The sequence below is a fragment of the Athene cunicularia genome, assembly GCF_003259725.1.
Source record: "Athene cunicularia isolate RWA chromosome 2 unlocalized genomic scaffold, athCun1 chr2_part1, whole genome shotgun sequence".
Taxonomy (NCBI): domain Eukaryota; kingdom Metazoa; phylum Chordata; class Aves; order Strigiformes; family Strigidae; genus Athene; species Athene cunicularia.
The window spans coordinates 99,785,941-99,805,190 of NW_020799095.1; the positions used below are offsets into that span (position 1 = coordinate 99,785,941).

At 39.4% G+C, this 19,250-nt stretch overlaps 1 protein-coding gene across 1 annotated transcript in view; it reads left to right on the forward strand.

Moving 5' to 3' along the window:
* Positions 1 to 19,250, forward strand: part of LAMA1 (laminin subunit alpha 1) — a 124,353-nt gene that overhangs the window by 18,317 nt on the left and 86,786 nt on the right. The window lies entirely within an intron of this gene.

Consider the following 19,250-nt stretch of genomic DNA (forward strand, 5'->3'; position numbering starts at 1 on the left):
GGCGGAGCCCCCAGCGCAGCCCCGGGGGTCCCGCTCTGGGGGGGGGAGAGGAGGCGGTGGACCCGAAGGGTGATGCCTCGCGCTGTCTCTAATGTAAACCAGATTGAGCTCTGTTATAAGGAGGGAGAGGGGATCAAAACCACTTTCCAAGAATGAGGTAGCGTGACGGTGTAATGGAGATGATTAAAAAAAGAAAAAAAGAAAACTTTTATAAATTTTCTTGCACGTGGGGCCAGCCGGTGCACTGCAGCCGGGATACCGGCACGCTCCGCGGTGAGTCCTTTGCTTTGCCACTAACCATCACATGCATCCTCTTTGTTCGAAGTGCAGTAACTTGTGTTTTCCTCGTGAGCCCGAAGTTAGGGAGCCACCGCGGTTCGCTCCCCGGCACTGGGGTCGGCAGTCGGTGACTGCAGCGGGCTGGGCCGGTCGGCGAAGCACCGGCGGGCACCAGATGCGCGCACCTTTCCCTTAATTCTGCTCCTGGTGGAGACAACAGTGGAATTTCTACTGCTCCCTGCAGATTAGTCCCCAGCCACATTAGGTCTCTTAAAAAAAAAAAACAACCAACAACAAAAAACAAAACCCAAAAAACCATAAACCAAACCACAACCAAAAACTGAGAATAGAAAATGGTTGGAAGGCATATGTGGTGCAGATGCATGATGCAGTTTTCTTTATGGAGAAGTGTGATGCTCGAGATATGGTGTGGGAGAATAGCAGCTGGATGTTTACACCCTGCAGCAAAAGGGAGTGTGTTTGTCATGATGCACAAAACTTCATTTTCCAGGTAAGGAGGACAAAGTCAAGCCCAGGTAAGTTTTAGAGTCCATATATCTCAGGTTGTAAATAAATACAGCTCACCTTGGTTATGAAAATTCAGGCTTAGAAACAAACAAAAAACTGGACAAAATGGTGCAAAATTAGTTTTTCACAATTGCTTTATGTAAGGTACTATCTTATGTGCACCAAATTACCTTACTTCACTATTAACTCCTGTTTAACTGTATGTTAGCACAGAGTTAAAAAAGGTAACAGTTTTCGTAAAGTTGGCCAAATGTGGGTGATGAGTCCACTTTTTTTTTGTAGAAGTGTGCAGTGATCACATTGCAGTAATCTGTTGCAGCTTTTGCAAATAGTTGGGTGCTAATATTCTAGCTTTTACATACCAAGATGCCTCTAAATGTGATCTGCTAAAATGCATATTTTTATATCGGTGATCAAAGATACCAGGATATTTGGTTGGGCCTAAGCCACCCCTCCTGAGGCTATTTAAATTCATAATTATGTTTTTCTAGTTGAAAGATCAGGTTAGATTAAGTTGATAGAAATTTTTTTTTTCTCAGCACGAGAGCACAGATCATCCAAGGAAGGCAGCAAGTATCAAACCCCCCTGGTGGATAACTGCCTTAGAAAAACCAGAATTCAAGATAAGTGATCCTAAAACAATGCGAAGAATGCGATGCAGATGGGAATAGCCATGTTGCTTTTGCAGAAAGTAAACAACTGAGGCTCAAACTTGTAAGCATCGTAATGTAAAAATACAGTTTGTGGTGAGGCTGGAAAGATTTTTCAGAGCTGTTGCAAGAGCAGAGCATGGGAGAAATCTGGTGGAAAGGTATCTTGGTGTGCCCATGGAGAATACCTTGGTAGAACTCTCAGCATTTCTTGTTTTTCTGTTCATTCCTGCTTTTGTCCTGTCTGCAGATGAGGAAACTGAGCGCACAACAATTGCAAGGGTCTGTCAGAAAGTGCTGAAGTCCAGTCTAAGAAAGCGAAACACAGAATAGTAAAGTCGCTGCACTGAACAACTTTGAAGGTTAATGATTGGTCCTTTCAGCCTAAAGATGAATATCTACATACCTGTAAAATTTAGTTGGTATTTTAATTGCAGGTGTTTAATGTTGAAGTGTCCCCATCATGTTGAAAAGTGGGTTTGTGTTTTGTATCCACTAATGGAATAAATTCATAAAGCACGTATCACTGATGTCTGGATCCAGATGAGAGTTATTTTACAACCTCAGAAGCAAATAGCCATTTAGAAGCTTTGCTCTGCTGGAATGCATTCTTAATTATACTGGAGGTAACAGTGATACAGGTCTACAAAGTAGAAAGGGAAATCAGTTAATGGTTTTTCACACTATTGCCTAAATTTCATAAATTTGATTCTGCCGCTCTCAGGTGATTTTTTTTTTTTTTCTATAATTAAAAAAAAACCCCCATCCTGCTACTGTAAATGTGTGGTTATGGCAACTTTCAAGACTGTAGTTGTGGACTAAATGTTTCCTCAACTGCATCTCACCTCAGCTTTTGTAAGCTGGTGTGCTGTAGTCGCCAACTCTGTTGTTTCTGCCTGGAGTTTTGGAATTAATAGTCTGTAAGTGCTGATGCTCAGGGGATTGAATGGCCCCAGGAAGGTGCCTGGGGTGCTCTGTCTGGGCAGAGCTGAACACAGGTATTTATCAAGCTTATCATTTGGGTTTCAAATCTACCTTGCTTCCAGAATCTGGTTTAGTAAGTATGTTTAGGCTATGACTAATACACAAATTATGGCATTATGGTCAGCAACCACATTTTTTTTACTGAAACATAAGTGATATGGTTTGCTTACAAATCAGATTTTTAGAGCACTTGCCCAGGAAGTGGGAGATTTAGGTTAATCTCCTTAGTTTGAGATGGCTTGAACCCACATCTCCGATTTCTGAATAGTGCCATATTACCAAGTTGCTCTGACAAGAAATGCAGGGGAGGGGAAAGCGTGTACGAGATCTCTCAAACCCTCTGAAACTGAGTTACTGTGCAGCGAAGAATGCAAGTTTAACAATGCAGAAGGAGAATGGTCACGAAAAAAAGCTGATGCTGTAGTTGGATTGTTGGGGGACTCAAAGATGGAAAGAGAATCAAATTGCAGACCTTCCTCTTCTTAATTTGCTTGTTGCAAGTGTCAATCAGGCATCTGAATTCAGGAGAAACTTTTTTTTTTTTAACTGGGTCACTCATGCCTGCCACCATTTGGCTGGATGACTGTGCATCCCACTTAGTGGAGAAGGGCTTTTTGATGCCTAATTCAACTAAGCTGAAAACTTCGGCAAATTTGGGCAGAATGGTATACTTAAGTTCTCACTTTTTCCCCTGTGTTGGATTATGTGATAAATCTCATACCCACACACATAGAGGAGCAAGGTAGGGCAACCTCAATAATGAACTCAGAAAAATGAGCTCCTGCCAGGGCTGTCCCTGTCATCACTGTCAGTTATGGGAGCAGCTCTCCCAAGCTTACAGGGTAGTGGTGGTAGTGACTGACCACAGGGGTATGGAACTCGTTATGGGATGCAGAGAAAGAACATTTTGGGATTGTACAAGATTTATTTTGGGATGAGTAGAGGAAGAGCCAAAGACAAGGAGAGGGGGTGCAGGGATCAAGGTGGTCTAGGAGAGAACGAGTTGGGGAGGAAGAGGGGGAAGATATTAAAGAAGGCCACTTGGCTGTAAGCATGTTATAGGCCAATATGCTTGTCACTCTGTACTCTGTATCTCACCGGTACGTGTCCTGTAATGGTATACCTCATGTTCTGTCTTTTTATTAAACTCTTTCTAACTGTTCTCCTGGGTGAGGGTGTCTCTGTGCTGTGTGTGCAGAGATAAAAGTGTCAGCCACTGGAGAGAAGACCACGAGTCACAGGGGCCTGCGTGTCTCAGGTGCCCATGGCTGGAGACACTGGAGCCTGTGCGTGTTGTATGCGTCTGTGTGTTAGCGTGCAATCACCAGCAAACATCAGGTGGAGGCTTGGGAGCCAGGTATCACAGGTACCAAATCAGCTGTCATTTTGGGATAGATACTGGAGAGACCAGATGGTCTGCAAGTTGGCTATTGGGGGGAGCAGGAGATCCTGCTCTGGATCTCTTGCTGCTGGGTAGACTGTGGAGTTTAGGTGCCAGCCAAGAGGCCTGTCTGTGTCAGGCAACTGGTGACAAGAAGATCCAGGGCCAACTACAAGGCAGGCTGAAGAACATCTTGCCCAATAACTGAAGGGAGCCATAGTGGGTATGTGATGGGGATGGTGGTGTGTGTATAAGGCAGTCTGTAGGCTGTTGGCCTCAGGGGCTCACGTGCCCAGGTGCCAGCAACAGGGAAGACCTGGGATCATTGGTGGGGGGGACAGTTACTGTGTAGACTGTACAAGTTCAGCTGCTGAAGGAACCCTCATTGTATATATATCTGTACATGTATATGTATTTTCTACTTAAGGTCTTTTCATCCTGATCAGCTGGAGCAGGGAACAGGATGAGACCATTGGTGGTACCTGCATTTGTTTCTGTCTTTGTTGATCTATGTGACTGGCCAGATGTAGATGCACATATGTTGCATTTTGTGTGTGGCTACGTATGTGCCTGTTGGGAATACATCCTCAGTTTTACTACCGACTGGTCCTGGGAACATGGAGCTGCAGCAGCTGCCTCTCTGTTGGGCTACCAGACTTGACACACCCCAGCAAAACTCTGTAGAGAGCAGATGTAATCCTGGAGCTCTGGGCTTTTGTTTTCTCTGACATGGTTTGGCTGTTAAGGCCTTAGTGTAATGGACTTTGTTCTACATAGTACTCTACAAAAGTCTGTTTTGGATCACCTGTCTGTGAAGTCACCTTAAACAGAGACCTCATTGCATGTCCCCAGGAATGGTGACTTTGTGGGTACCACTGTGTCAAAATGATAAGGCTCCCTAAATTCATAATAAGCATCACACATCTCAAAACATTTTTTAAATAGAAATGGGGGTCGATCATATTAAAAGGAATTTGTAGTTTAAGAAGAGTAATGTAAAAGGTAATGGACCTCAACTAGATGCAAATTTTGCTGATTGAGATCTGATTTGAGGATGGGAGAGAGGAAGAGATGCATGCAAAACTTCAGTTCTGGTGGTCTGCACAGAACATCTTGGACATTCTGTGGGGAAAACATTGTGCTTGGCCTTCATTAAAAAGTCCTACATTTAAAAATTTACTTTGTGCTTTTCCCTCACTTATTTTAAAAGAAATTTATCACCAACAAGCCACAGACCACTTCCTCTTTTCCCAGAGTACGAAGGTATGTGACAGAAAAATCCCATGAAGGCATTCTAAGTAGATTTAAGATTAAGATTAAAAAAACCCAAAACATTTGTCTGTCATAAATATTTTCTCCATTCCCTGAGGGTTTAGAAAATGCATCTCTGGAAATTCAGGACTATCAGAGTGTGCTGATCAGTTGTTGGTATTTACAGCAATCTCACACAGGATCTTCAGGTGGGGTTTGCTGCCTTCTCCTATGTCTTAATTTTTCTGTCCTCCAGGCATCCCTTCCTGACCAAACAGAGGAATAGTGTGTTGGAGAAGTTTCGTAAGATGAGATTGGTTAGGTCCAGCTTGCAGGAACTGTGCTTTGTTAGTTGGCATAAACTTTAGGTGCACATCAGTCAAACTTCCCAATTATATATGTTTTTAGGTACCTAGGTGATGTCTCAGAGACTGTGTACAGTGCCTCTGGGCACTAGGGTATGGCTGAGATTTGAGATGAGTACTTAATTTGCTTGTGGGTCAGAGCAAAAAAAAAGGTTAGGAAAGTTAGGTATATCTGTTCATTCTTTTTTAGTTACTTTTGCTGTTTAAGGACTTTAATGATTTCTCAATAATTCTGTGGTTTTTTAGAGGGGGGGGAATGATTTTGGCTAGAGATATAATTTTATACACATTTTTGGTATTAAAAAGCTGTATACAACACAGTTTTACAGGAAAACTAGCAGATTTATTTTGTAGCTACAGTAGATATAAATAACACTCCAAAAATTAGAAAGCATAGAAATGTAAGGCTACAAAAATACTTATTGAAGTGTAAGTCTTCAATATCCTTATTACAAAGATATGTAGATGCATGTAATCTAGACTTCCCTTCCTGATGTGAAACAGCAGTATTGATTCCCAAGAAGCTTTCTGTTTCATTCCTGACAGAGCAAAACATGCTTATGGGATGCTTTGATTTTACCTGAAAACCTGATAACTTTTTTTTAAGGTCTCCCTGGAAAATCACTACTGCTCTAACGGTCATGTGGGTTCAAAAGGCTTTTATAAGGTGGGGGGGGAATGCATGGCAGGCAGTCTCACCTACTGCCCTTTCCACAACTCATCTACCATTGCAGGCTGTGTAAAGCAGCAGCTGATGTTGGTTGATGGACCAAGTCTTTCTGGGCTTTTCCTACCAGGCAAGGCCATGAAGATCCCAATGCTGCTTTGTGTAGGCAGAGTGGATTTCGGCCTTTAGCAATTCCTTCTGTTTTATCATATTTAGCTTGTTAGCGTTTGATGTTTGTTTGGGGGGGTTTTGGTGGTTTTTTAAAGTATTAAGTCAGAGATATTCCCTAACCAATTATTTTAAAGTTGTTTTGCAAGCATAATGTAATTCCTTTCTGTGAGCTCATTTATTGTGCTGTGAGATCCATACCCCCTCTTGATTCCCGCATGAGAATAAAGGTTAAAAAGCTGTTTAAGAAATGGTCATCCCAAAGTGGAAACTTTATTCTCCCCTTGGCTCTGCCTGCATTTTTACTGCTCTTTTGCTCCAAAATGACCTTGAAGATAGGCCCATGTCCACTGCTACCTTTTTCATATTTGTGTAAGCTTTTATTTGCGGAAAGGCTGAGAGGACAGGGCAGAACCTGTATAGGTAATTCGAAACAACTGCTATAGTCTTTTGATTTGACTGTTGTATTACTTTTTTTTTCTTCTTGTGGACATGATGAGGTAGGAAGTTTTTAATAGCAAAATCCTAACACTACAAATCAGTGACACAAGTCATGTTGACTGTAATAAACCTTGGAATTCAACCATTGAGCAGAAATGCAAACTGGAGGTAGCACTGATGCTTGCTTAGATTATTATTGATAGGATTTTTTTCAGGTTTCTGAAAGCACAACTGGCATTTTGCCTTCTGTCACAAAGCTCATTTGATTAAAGAAGTGCATAAAGAAATGTTTGTGTGGTAATAATAGAACACCCAGTAGCAATTGGCACTTCCAGTACAGCTTGATTGTGGCTGAATGCCACCCTTCCAGGGAGGACTGGAGCAGGGGTCCGAGTTGTCCCTCATTTTGTTTACATGGGCATTGACAGAATGATCTTTGTAGCCCTGGCACAAGGTAGTGGGCAAGCTGGGTGCCGGGGAGGATGGCAGGCTGGGCAGCCTGGCTGTACCTGGTGCTCCTCTGCTGCTCCCTCCCCAGGGCAGAGCTGCTGCCAGGCTGGACAAAGCCTGGCTCTTCACTGACTTCTCAGGGTTATTCCGGATCCATCCAGGAGTATCTGGACAGTGAGTGAAATCAATGAGAGTCTTAGCAGGAGCAGTAGGCCTGTGCTTGAAAATTAATCGAATTATGCTTTCCTCATTTCTGTCTGTCAAGTAAACCAGCTCCTGAAGGCTCTTCGCTACTAATAGAACTGCCGAAGAGCGTCCAGTGTTTTTTCTTGTCTAGTTTTCCTTTACAAACGATTCTCATTCAAATGCATGAATAGTTAATGTATGTTTTATTGTTCTCCATGCCACACCATTCATATAGTTTACTTGTCTTTACAATGCTGCCTTTTGTGCATATCAGGGAAGGGCAAAAAAAGGCTCATAACTGTGTGCTAATGCTTTTGATTGAGTTGCTTTATTGTCTGAGAAGGGCTAGATAACAGAAGTCTGAAGTAAAGGTTCTTTGAATTGTCAGTATCTGTGGAAACCCTGGTTTAAATTAGGGTTGTGAAATACATGCTGTTGAAATTTCTAGGATTCCTTCTATTTGCTTTAGCTTGTAGAGTCTCTAAAATGTGTACTCCATGACTTCTAGAAAGCATCCTTTAAAATATACCTTAGAGATGAAGATTTTGATGGGAAAATGAAGGCTCAAGTGAACTCCACTCATTTTGGCAGACTTGCTGTGTATTTACATTTATCTACAGACAGTTGTTCATTTAATCCTTCAGTAGTTGCTAACTAATGTGTCAGTTCAATAAGGCTCTTTTTTAATTGCCCAAGTAGTCCAATTTGGTTTTATGGAGTAATACATCTAATTTACAGGACTAAGAAAAACAGTTTTACAAACAGAAAGCAAATTTGTCATGTGTCTAGAACTCCATGATTTGTGAATAAAACCGAGTATTTTTAAGGGTTGTTTTTGAATATTAATAGTAAATATCACAAAGCTGATCAGAATTTTAGAAACCATACCTTTTTTTTTTGTTAATGCAAAAATGTGAACTTGTTACTGACATGGACTTTAGAAGTAAACATGAATTTTAAGCTAAACCAGGAATAATTTCTTCCAAGCCCTATCCCAATTTGTCTTCTTGAAGTAGGTTTACAGTATGTCTGCCAGTGTCCTCCAGAACAAGTTTGTCATTGCTAAAGGCATGCAGCAAATGCAAATATTAGAATCAAATGGATGACCACTCCTTACTCAAGAGTGGTCACACAAGGGACAGCTTAGTTTCTTGCGTATTTGATAATATCGTAATGGGGACGTTGCAAATTGAAGAAATGATACTGCAAAGTCCAGTGCTTGTTTTCTGTGAGGTGGAGGAGGCTGCTCTTTGCAAGCAATGGTAAGGATGTATGTGGCTGGACATGGAACTTCCAGGATGAATTGCAAGATGACTAAAAGAGAATAGATCTTTCAGTAGCAGTGAGTGATAGTATATGATCTGAAGGCAGCAATGAATCAGTAGGTACAAATCATGACTGCTGCTGGACAGCTGTATTCAGTGTGTGTCTTTGGCATGGATCAGAGGTTGCCATGCTGGTGTTTAGCTCCAGTGATATGTCAGGTTGCTCAGAAACTTTACTGTGGGTACTTGGTATAAGGATCTGCTATTGCTGTGCTGCCACAGCTGATAGTGGTAATGGACAAATCCAAGTCTGAATATCCACGGTAGACTGAGAATTCTGCTGTAGTGATAGGACAAGGGGGTAGGAAGGGGCTTCTCAGGAGTGCAGTGTCAGGGAAGAGGTCAGGATGTTTGCCCCAAAGAAGAAAAAGCTTCTTGTATATCCCATAGTGTAGTGACTGATGATACAATCTCTTTAAAAAAACTTGAGCAGCCCTCCTCATCTTCTCTGTTCTTAAGGACAATGAGAAATAAGCTGCTCACTCTGTAGCTCTACCTATCTGATCGCTGCATTTCCAACAGCAATCAGCAAAAATGCTTGGGGTGTTTCACGTAGGATCCAAAATGTGCCTTGCAATATTTTAGTGTAGCATTAGTGTAGCTGTAGCATTGCTGAATTTTAAATTAAATTACTTGAACTCTCAGTCCTGGTCGTCAGGCTGTTAAGAGTTTTCTTTAAAAGTTGCCCTTTGGACTGAAATGCATCATTCCTGTTTTCAGGCCAAAGGCAAAATACTTTCAGGACACTTGATTAAAATTCCATGCAGCTGGCTGAGTTATTGAGCATTGATGGCAATACAGAAGAGAATTTTTAAAAAAGTTTGCAATATTTGTTGGTTTTTACCTTTTTCTTTTTTGAGTTCTTTAAAATTACACCTTTTCAGGAATTAATCCTGTATGACACAAATGCTTTTGATTTTCACGAAGGCATTTACTGTAAAACAGTGAAATGATGATTTGATAGTGGTGAGGGTTTGAAACATTAAAAATGTGCAACTGGTGACTTGATGTTAATATTTAAAATAGTTGCAATATGTGCCCTGTACATTTGTTAACCTGTGTGCCTGGAGACCAGGAGATGTAAGTAAACAAAGCATGGTGACTTGCAATTTTACTTTGCTGCCTAGAGTAAAATGCCTAGAAAAAAAGTAGCAGGATATATTTTACTTTTTGCTAAGAGCAGAAAGCCACCTCTATAGCACATTGAACGAACATTTGGATAAAACTGAAGAAAACCCTACAGAGGCTGTTTTCCAACTAACCGTTTAAAGAAGAGATTGCAAAATCTTGTCAGTGGAGATAAGGGAATGGATCAAGTTTTGCATGTCTTCAGTGCTACACAGTTGCAAATCCTTTCATCTCCATTCAAACTGGAGGAAATGTGCTCCCATCTACCCAGGAAGATCTGGCAGTGATAGAGGGCTGTGTGCGCCCTGGTAATGGTTTTGTGCCTCCTAGAATGAACATATTTTTCTTCTGTTTCTGAAAAAAATGCATCGTTGTAAAACAGGAGAGCTGGTAGTTCTGAGGTGCCAAAAACTCTTCAGCTTGAAACAGCTTTTGTTCATTAATGGCAAAAAATCTACTTATTTTAAATAGAAATTTAACTTCATCTAAGGCAGCTGCAATTTGTAATATTAAGATTGTGCATTCATATTAGGAAAGTGATTTTTTTTTTTTTGTTACTAGGAAAGTGAAATAAATTTTGGTTTTATATATGGCTGTTGAGTAACAAACTTAAGTGAACTAGGTGAAGAATACATTTCAGAGTTCCTTTGTAGTGCAGCCACTTGCTGGAAGACTTCATTTATGATCACAATGAGATGCCAGCTGCCTCAAGGGGTCTTTCTTTATGCTTACACAGGAAAAGAAGTGGCAACATTTTGTCTGGTTGTGATACTGAGTGACAGTGCAGAAGTGACTGGGTCCAAGCTCAGGTCTCTTAGACTTTGCAAGTGAGAAACAGAAATTTAGAATCAGGAAAGAGCTAATAGATACGTGGGTCATAGCTTCCTGTTTATTATAATAAATTATTCAGTGTGAAGACTAAAACTGCACATTTATGCATGCAAATTTAGTTAGGATTAAACCCAGACAGGATTTTCATTTACGAGGAAGACTGCTGGGTCAGGTTGAAAACTGGTGATAGGAAAGAAATGCAGGGTGAGCTGTTACCTATTATCTGTTGAAGTCCTTATAGTAAAAAGAGGGTGGGGAGAGGAGGGAAAAGACTACTTTAGTTCCATCATGGCTGAAGTCCCTAGTCTTTGACATGCCAGTCATACTGTCAGTACTACTGTCATATTGATCTAAGCTAGTATTGTGTTTTGGCTGCATATAAGCAAAACTGACAAGACACTGAAGTATTTAATAGCTGTGGCTTGTGTTTACTTCAGGTTTGAGTGAAATTCATTCCCAAGATTAAGGAGACTTCAGGAAAAATAGCTAGAGTAATGCTAAAAGAAATAATAACCACCAAACACGATGGTGTAGACTCCTCAACATGTGGAAAAAGCTTTGGGTGAACAAGAAAAAACTAATTTCATGGTCTGGCAGGTTTGTTGTTCCTTGGCAGCCTGCCCATCTGTCAACTTTTGACTCTTTTGCTTTGGTATAAATGCTGTGACAATTTCTAGGCAGATTCTTGAACAGACCAACACTATAACAAAAAAAAAATCCCAATGCTTGCAAGACATGACATGATGGAAAAAATTGATTATGCTTTGAAAATTCATGATATATGGAGAGAGTACTTGCTAATTACCCACCTTTGACATCAAGTTGTACTGTCTGATGATGAAAACTACCATGAGTTCTGATCAGTAGTAAGTTGCTTTCTTTCAATATTGAAGTTATTAGGAATTACTGTGATAAAAATTCTGTTGCTCTTTTATCCCCAGGAACCCAAACTTCAATATTTTTTCCCTCAAATCTCTGAAAATTGTGAAGGACTAAGGCATAATATTAGAAACCACATTCAGGGTGTGATGTAAGCTATTAAACCTATCATATTTATCCATGTTTTCTATTCTCTCAAGAGAGTCAGTGGAAGACTGTCGGGTGATGCATACCCCTTTGGGAAACAAGGTAGCTCATTTGTAGGAATCTCTGGATGGGACTGAAAATCAGTTGCTCAGACTCCTTCAGTGTTAAGCATTTGCATGATGACGCATGTCTTTTCATCCTTATCTTCTCAACTTCAGTTTGAGTATGTGTTGTGACATAGTCTCCATATGATCTACATCTAAGTTTGCAAGCTCTGAGCATGAGAAGGACTTGAAAGGTGGGATGTTCTAAAGTTGGCATTAGCTAACTTATTAACACTTAGCTTCATAATCTAAAGGCTATTGTTTTAGTGTTAATGTTCAGTCTAAACTAGTATCCAGCCCATCAGTGGTATTAACCTCGGTACTTTGTGTAAGAAAATGTTAGTTACTGTGTAACTAGTAGAGGTGACAAACCTCAGTTTCTTGTGGAGGTGTATCGGTATTGCTTGGCCTTCCTTTTTTCTGAACATTTAATCTGGAATTCTGACTTTTCTGTGATAGACATTTTTCAGTGAGTTTAATTCCCTAATTTTAACTCTTTATCCTTCCAATCCTGCATACTGGGAAATTTAGCATCTTGCATTTCAGACTTAATTGAGATGTAATGCTTTCCTCTCTCTTCCTTTACCTTAGTTTTGCATTGCATTCATACTTAGCATGCTGCTTCTTACACTTTGAAATTTTATTTTTTTTTAGGATTCAAGTTTTCTGCCCTTTTTTTTTTTTTTTGAAAAAACATTTTGCTTTATTCAAATTCTCTGCTGTATTCTGTCTGTCAACCTGGCTGTATACTGGTGTTTGAGAGTTTTAAGACATGCAAGTTATGCCAAACTCTTGCTCTTTAACCTTCACAAGCTATATGGAGGACACTAATGCGGGAAGAATAGTACAGCTGATGTTCATTCTTGAGTGAGCAAACGTTTGCCTCCTGTGTTTGCAGCCTAAATTTGACAGAATGTTATTAATTCGCAGTGTTATACTTCTTTCCAATACATTTCTGAGCACTGAATGCTAATTAGCACATCATCTAGCCCAAGGCAGACCACAGTAGGTAAATGCCTGTTGCTGCAATACCCTGTCTGCATTAAGGATCTCATTAATAATGCTGAATGCACATAAGCAACAGCAGAAAATGTCTGGCAGAGAAGCTCTTTGCCATTTGGACAGAGGAAGGGGCAAGGTTTGGTCTTTGTAACTTGTTTGTGCTCTAACAGCTTGCAGGGTTCAAGCAGAATGTTTTTGGTCACATTAACTGCTCCAGTTGGATTGTTTAAGTGCGATTTGCAAAAGCTTGACAGAATCAGAGCTGTAAAATAATCAACAGATTGTTCTGAAAGCAAGCGCTGATGAGTGTTCTCCAAATGGCTGCAAATTAATCTGTGTTACAGATAACCCCAACTCATCCCAGGGCCTGATTTGAAGTATTTTTCTCTTCCATGACTGACTGGGCTACAGTACAACAGAAAATTATATTTTATTTACCTTAGTATGCAATGAAAATCAAGCTGTAGTGCCTTGAAAAGAAAGCAAAACTTATTCTTGGGTGTGTTTACAAAACTGTAAAGAATTTAAGAAATTATTCTACTCCAGTTAGTGCTGATGAGTTTTGAGGGTCTGCACTGTTGGAGAGATGCAAACTGCCAAGAATTTAGAAGGATAAGAGGTTTAGAAAATTGACTGTGGAAAGATTGAAAGGGTTGTTTACTTAGTCTGGAAGAGAGAAAAGGGTGTGTGATAACAGCCTTTCAGGTAATCAAAAGCTGTAATCAAGATCATGAAAGAGCAGAATGCAGCAAAGAAGACAAAAATTTGTAACTTTTAAATCTACTCTGGTGCTTTAGCACTTTATCAGGGATGTTGAGGAATATCCCTAATTAGAAGCTCTTGAGAACAAACTTACTATGTTTTTATATTGAAAACTGATTGAATTAAATAAACATAATCTTCCCCAGCTAGTATTTATGTGATTAACATATTTACTCAGCTTTGCTCTACAGTATGAGAAGAAATAGAGAACAGGTTTTAGGAGATTGGAGTCTGTCGTGATAGTAAGATTTTGTTTTAGTCTGAACGAGTTTAATCTAAACATTGCAAATTAAAGTTTACAGAGGTTCTGATAATAAAACCATACCCCTTAGTTAGCTCCTGTAAACGTGTTGTGCTAGCAGAAATTCTTCTCTCTGTAGGGCTTCAGAGAAATGAGTGATCAGTTTTCTAAATAATTTTTAACTAGTGGCTTGCTACCTAAGCCTATTGTGTAAAGTTGTAGTGAAGCTTTTGGCTTTTCAAATGGGTTGATGCTACAGTTAATGCATATTTTCAGGCACCATCTCCACAAAATGTATTATAAGGCAGGTTGAGTGTTATACCCCAGATTTCTTGCTGACTCTTAAGAACAGGGAATTAATGCCTTAATTCCTAGTTAGAAGCTAGTGATTTCAGATCATTTGTTTTAGGGAAATCAGCCTGGATTTTCACTGGGATTACAGGATAGGGTTCTGATGAAAGTGTATAAAAAACATTAAGCTAGGGATATTGTCTGGTAAAATATAATGAGGGTAAATCTATTGAGCAGTCAAGGAATCTGAACCCCAGTCCCAGTGGTTCCAGCGCTTTTATTTAGTAAACTCATTTAATCCAAAACTTTGAATGAGACAGAACAACTAAAACAAATCTGTGCTATTGAAAACTGTCTGAGAATGTTATAAAGAATGTGACCTCAACTTCTGCAGCATAATACTATTACATATTTTAAACATTCTAATACTCTGTGACATTTATTACATTTTGTCCTTAGTCCTTTTTGTTTTCCCGAAGTGCATAGTACTATTCTGAACAACTGTCACTGTGTCCTCTATAAATATTTTCAATAAATGGAGAATCTATTGCTTGTGAGCAAATTTCAACATTGCCTGCTTGTTATGAACTGCTGATTGCCTTAACATTTTTAAAAATGCTTACTTGCAAATTAGATTAGACCCCTTCAAGTATTTCTGTGTTCTGAGAAATGACACGATAAAAGGCTCATTGTTACTGCACACATCAGCTCTTTATGTTTTTTAAGTCACATCTACTTTGTTCACTCACTTGTGCATTACTGCTTTATTACACTCAGCACAAAAAAGCCAAAATATTAGTGGAAAAAATCAGGCTGTAGTTGGGAATCTTAACTGCATACACTGAACAATCCAGTAAAAAAATTGTGTCACCTTCTGGACTCAGTTCTTGGCTTGATTCAGATAATCTCTTGTCTTCATTTCCCATCAGTTTTTGTCTTCTGATTTCTTTAGATACCCCCCCAACCCCAAAACAAACAAAAAAAACCCCACACAGCGAACACCTCCCTAATTTATTCAGCTTTCAGAGGATGTCAGACACATTAGTAAATATGGATCCAGAGGGAAGCTGTCTTAAAAGTGTCCTTCCTGTAAGAAGTTTGTCATCCTCACTGTGTTGATCGGGATACCAAAAAATATTATCATCTTTATTGGGCTTATTGAACATATTTGCTGAAATAGTGAAGCCCATGTAAAGCAGAACTCTCATATCTGTCCTTCTGTTTGTACAACTGTGTGTGTACAAGAAATTAAGTTAATCAGCTAAGTCTTTTCTAGGAAGATTGTTATTCTGGGGGATGTTTCCCTTTCTCCACATGCTATCTGTGAAAACTGAAGTACAGTTTCACCCTGTCTGTCAACTCAAATTGTGACAATCCATACAGTCAAACAGTCAAAAGCACAGGCAACATGGATTTTGCTAAAATGCACAAATCCACTTTCCTTCCACCTGAAACAGAACAGTGATGAAATAAATAACTATTAATTTCCCAAGTGAAAAAAATTATTAACTTGGAATGGTATTGGTGTTTCATTCAGATCTAGCTGTACAGAATGCAGGCAAAGGTCCTAAAACTGATAATACTTCTTAAAGATAAGGAAGGGAATAAATATGTCTAAAAAGTCTTTGATAAATGGCACACAAATGCATGTGGTTTCTATTAGTGATTTGTATGTGCTGTGGTCTGAGCACAGAGAGTAAGTCTAGTGTCTTTGGATTGCAGTGATGCTTCTGTACATGTGGCCAGGCTATCTGAGCTATACAAAATGTTAAAGTCCAGAATATATCAGATTCACTGTGCAAATACTATGGAATTCATCTGCTTGTGCAGTAAATCAGGCGTATCTAGAATGTATCAAGAGATGTGCATTGGCTACAGCTGGAGTTGTCAGAACCCCAGAAATGTCCCAAATCCTTGAAATTCTTCTTGGTGAAAACTTCAGTGGTGCTTGGTAGTCTGTACCTATAACAAAATTAAAAGTTATAAACCCACAAAGAATTAAGTTGCGTCTCCAGGGGAGATTATGGTAATTATATCTGCAACAGGGAGTTTGTGAGGACTTCTGCAGATGCTGACTTCAGGTAGAATAATTCCCAGAGAAGTGTCGGCGATGTGATCAGCCATAAACTTTGTAATAGCGAGATAGCTATACTGGCTGCAGACAGCTTTTACTGATGCAGTGATGTATCTCAATCCATGATGACTGTGTGTGAATTACCAGCACTTTGACTGCTACAAGCTGCATTCTCCAACTATCCCCATTAATTTTGAAGGATGAAAGTCCATAGGTATATAAAATAGAAGTTGACTGCCTCCTCTACCTAAAAGCTCTTTGCCCTGGCGTACTGCATGCTGACCACCTGTTCATCATTTAAATACATTACAGCTGGCTTCATTATGAACAAGCCTTCTCTCTGACTTTTGGTGAAACATTAATGCTATGTCCTTCACCATAAGGTTTGCCTGCTGAGCTATACAGAGAAAAAAAATTCTAACCTTTGAATTCTTCCTTCTTGTGATTTCTTTAGGAATCAAATGTTGTAGAGTGTGAATTTGACAAATTCTGCCATATCCATGTTGCATACCACCTTATTAGGGATTTGATTCCTTTTGCCTTCTCTGAGTGTGGGGCATTTCCCTGTAGGAAAGCTCTGAATGATACAATTCTGGTAGTACCCACTCAGGTTTTTAGTTTTCCTGTGGTTGAGTTTTAGTCATGCATCTGGCTAAAACCAAGTCCTTGCAAATGATCAACTTTCTTGAACATCTAATGAAAATATTGTACTCTGCTTTTGTGCTGAGCTATAGTGAACCAATTATTCTTTTTTAAGGTCAAATTAGCATCTATACACTATTCATTTTCTGGTATTGGGCAGTGTGTAAATCTCTGGTTTGGGGCAAATGGGCAGTTGAGTAGCTGGAAGAATTTACCTTACCATGAAAAGAGCTGGCCAGCAGTTAGAAGTAAATGAGTAAATGTGGAGCATCTAAGAGCTCTTGAACTCACAATTCTGAGTACCCAGCTTTTCTTAAGAAAAGACTGAAGAGGAACAATGTTCTTTAAAGATGCAACTAATTTCTTTGAAATTTGTCTTTTTCCAGTTTGTTTATAACAGATAATTATTGTTTCTTAATAAATCAGCTCCTACACTAAACTCAATCTCTCCTGAAATCAGTAGCCACACCTCTGCAGATTGCTTTAAAATCTGATTGTGTTAATGGGAATCAGAGGTGAATGTAATCAACTAGGATTTGAAGAGAGGCAGTACCTTGCAGGGTCAATCTAACAGCCTCTTGCTTTTTATGTGAATCCTGGGGTAAAATTCCAGTGGAACTCAGTTGGATTGAAATGTTCTTTCTTCTTATCTCTGTGGGATCCAGAAAACTCATCATGAGACCTTAATGTTACCATACCATTATTCATTGCATTATCAATCGGAAAATTTATTAGAAGTCAGTGAGATGCTTGATGATGAGCAGACAGAAGGACTGAGTCCAAGGTGAAAGCTGTAGTGACTTGAGCTTGGCGTTTTGGAATGAAGCTTGGCCAACACAGCACTTGCAATAAGCACTTTTTCTTCAGGGTTTTGCTATTCCTTTGGCACAAGTCTGTTGACTGAATGCTATTGTAAGCAAATTCTGTCAGTGTAACACATGACCCTGTAAAGAAATGACAAGGTTACTGTGTAATGTGAGTGAAGGTGATGAATGACCTGGGAAATAACGGATAGCTCTTGAAGACTAGCTGATAGACCCCTGTGTGCACAGTAATGAATACTGAATAAGGAAGATTTTATATCACTGGAGAGTAATGTAAAAAAGGATACCCTCTTCCACCATCGAACTTTCTTGTCCAGTAGGAAAATGGAGGGTGGCATTTCTGCTTTGCTTTTAGCTTTATGTCTGGAGCAATACTGTACCCATACTCCATGAAGTCAGAGAAGACTGGGCAGAGAGCATGTTACTAGCAGAAGAGACTCACCAAATTGGTCAGTAGGATGTCTTCAGTGTCCTTGTCTGCATCAGATTTAGGTATAATAAGAACAAGGCATATGACCTAGTCTGGATTTAACTTAAATGAAGCCAGGATTCAAAAAAATAAAAAGCTCCATCTCCCTCCTTGAAGTTTCGAGTATAGAACAATTAAAAACATACTTTTTGTTTTGCATACTGTGGTGCAGAGGGTTAGGATTTAACCACGTTTTCAATAGCTGAAGACAAGATTTAAATAGCACTAAAACTTTTCTCCAGGCTTTCCAGGGTAATACAATTACTGGGCAGACAAAGACACTTTAAATTAAAGGAATATTTAATGTTGCCTTGTTGGGAAGGACAACTGAGAAAAGCAAAATACTAATATTACAATATTTTAAATGTATGTTGTAGATTAATGAAGTGAAAGAATTAATTTATTTTTACTTTATTTTATGTGAAAAAGGCACATATTTTCAGAAATATAACTGGATTTTTGTTTGGTTTCAGAATTCCTTAGAAGAAAAAACGTTATTTTAATACCTCACTGTTGCAACAGTAGCAATTCTTGCGTCACTTTTAATATGCCATACCATGCTTTGATTTCAGCCCATAGTTATTAATCTCTTTTTCCCAAACCGTTTCTCTTTTTCTGAGTTACTTCTGAGTAGAAATGGAGTTATCTCTGCTGTACCATAATCATGCAAGAAATAAAAGCTTTCTAGCTCAGGAGGGTAGGCTGGAAACTGATTATGACATTGCTGAGAAGCTGTGCTTAACTTTGTTGCATGCAGTATTCTTTACATTTTGTCAGTAGTCTTCAAGGCAAAGTTAAACTTTAATCCTTCTAGAAAATACTGAGGTTTTCCAGTCCAGTAACAGTGATCTTGAAATGCTGAGTCTGTTTTCATTATTCCTGTGGCCAAGAGCAACACCATTTGAAAGTACAGTAAAATGGTTTGTAAAGATTAATAAGTGGCAAGCAAAATATCCCTTAGATTTTACACAGACTGCAGAAAAGCTCAGAATAAAGGTTCTAAAGTGCAGTCCTTAAAACTTACGAGCCCGGACCATGTTGTTCAGGGCAGTGGCATTGCTGCTGCAGAGAGTTCCTGTTAAAAGCCATTTTCCACACCAGTCCAGTGCATGCTGTACAGTTCCTCCCCTCTTCTGGGAGCCAGCCAGTTGTCCTCCTGGCTTTGATAAATTCGCAATGTG